Raw genomic sequence first — 2,125 nt, 5'->3', positions numbered from 1 at the left:
TGGAACCAACTGACCATGAAGGTCTCCATCTGAAGGTGACACTCAGAATTTGGGGAGACTCTCCCCCTCTTATACTGTATTTAGTCTACTTGTAGTTACAGGGACAGAGACCCTCTTGGTCAGTCAGTTGTCCATCCCTAGATGGCAAACTGTCCATGACACAATATGTTTTTGTAGTTATTTTTGTAAGAGCATGGTTTAAATAAACCTGTTTAAATGTTAGACAGTGCCTAAGACTCATCTTTGATGTAGATTTAGTCAAGGGGAAATGGCACCTGGGCTTTGTCACCCAAAGCCTCAAACATGACAGTGTGTTGGACCCCTTGGCTGAGGTGGGATCCCTGAGAGTGAGGCGTTTGAGGCAGAATGACTGTGGGGCTTTTTGACATTTTTTTTTTTTTTTCATTTTAAGTGTAGCTCAGATATTTGATGGAGTTGGTAGGCACACGTATTTTGTGATAAGTGATTGCCCATCTCAGCTGGGTCAAGAGGTTGATTGTCAGTGTGAGGGCTCAGTTTGTTTCATCTTTTTGGTTACTGGCCAAGAATTGGTTAGAGGGCCTTGATGAAGTTGTGGTAATAAATGGTCAGCCTCTATTTTTATCCCTACCTTAAGTAAAGCCCAACTGGTGAGTTAAAAGGTGAGATGGTGGATTTTAGAATACCCACCTCTATCATGTCATGAATATTGGGCATATTTTTTGTGTCCTGTTTGAATCAATGTTGTGGAGGGCTGGAGGGCTCTTTCTGGCTCTCAGTGGGCTCACTTAATTGTCTTCTCAAAGGATTGGGTTTGGTCTGTGTAGAGAACTGAGAGTTAGAATATCCATATCAGCAATAGGAAATGGCAGCAGGAAAATGGGCAGCTGTAATATCTGACTGACCGTGGGAGGGGGAAAGGTCTTACCTTCATAGTGACTGTGGCAAGTGTCTCAGATATTGCCCCTCCCAGACCATCAAGGGGCACTGTAGGGCCAGAGCTTTGCACTGGTGAAGACCATGTTCTGTCTAATTAGGCCATGTAATTTTGTGGGTTTTGGGATCCCCAAAATAACATGAGCTTGGTACACAGGGAATTTTCATCTGTGGGGGCACATGGAGATAATACGGGATCTCTAGGGCAAGCTATTATTTCCTCTGGTAAATACCTTTGAGTAGTAAAACTTGATAAGAAACTACCAAATTACTTTCTGAACTGTCTGTATCATGTTGCATCCCCTCTGGTTACGCATGAGAATTCCAGTTGCTCTACATTCTTACCAGAACTAGATATTGTCATTTTTTAAATTTTATTTTATTTAAACTTTTATCCATTCTAATAGGTTTGTACTAGAATGTATTCTAATATCTTGTAGTTTTAATCTGTTTCTGTACTGAAAGATGATTATTATCTTTACATGTGTTTATTTGCTATCCTATATCTTTTTGTTAAATGGTTTATTCACATGTTGCTCATTGATTTATTGGGTTGTTTGTCTTCTTATTGTTAAGTTTTAAGTGTCCTTCGTATATTCTCAATGTCAGTAATTCATTGGATATATGATTTCGAATATTTCTTTCTCAATGTGGACTTGTATGTTCTTCCTTTTTTTAAATTAAAATTTTAAATTTTAAAGAAACTTTAGGTTACATAAATCTTACATAAAAAATATAGGGGATTCCCATATGCCCCACCCCTACCCCCTCCCACACTTTCCCACATTATTAACATCCTTCATTAGTGTGCTGCATTAATTATAATTGATGAAAATATATTGAAGCGTTGCTACTAATGATAGACTATAGTTTATGTTATAGTTTACACTCTAATGGAATATTGTTCAGCTGTAAGAAGGAATGGAGTATTAACACATGGGATAACATGGATGAATCTTAAGGACCTTATGTTCTTTCTTTTATTATCTTTCTCAGAGAAATAGGCTTTAATTTTGTTAACCTCCAATTTAACGTATTTTTTTGATTGATGGATTGTGATTTTGGTGTCCTCAGAATCTTTGCCAAACCTTTTGCCACAAAGATTTTCCCATTTGTTCTCTTCTAAATGTCTTAAAGATTTATGTTTTACATATACATCTATGATTCACTTATGTATTATTAGAGAAGTTGTATGATTTCAGAAAAATCA

The sequence above is a fragment of the Dasypus novemcinctus genome, chromosome 27 (genome assembly GCF_030445035.2).
Source record: "Dasypus novemcinctus isolate mDasNov1 chromosome 27, mDasNov1.1.hap2, whole genome shotgun sequence".
Classification (NCBI taxonomy): domain Eukaryota; kingdom Metazoa; phylum Chordata; class Mammalia; order Cingulata; family Dasypodidae; genus Dasypus; species Dasypus novemcinctus.
The sequence above is the reverse complement of the archived record's forward strand: the minus strand, read 5'-3'. Positions refer to the sequence as shown.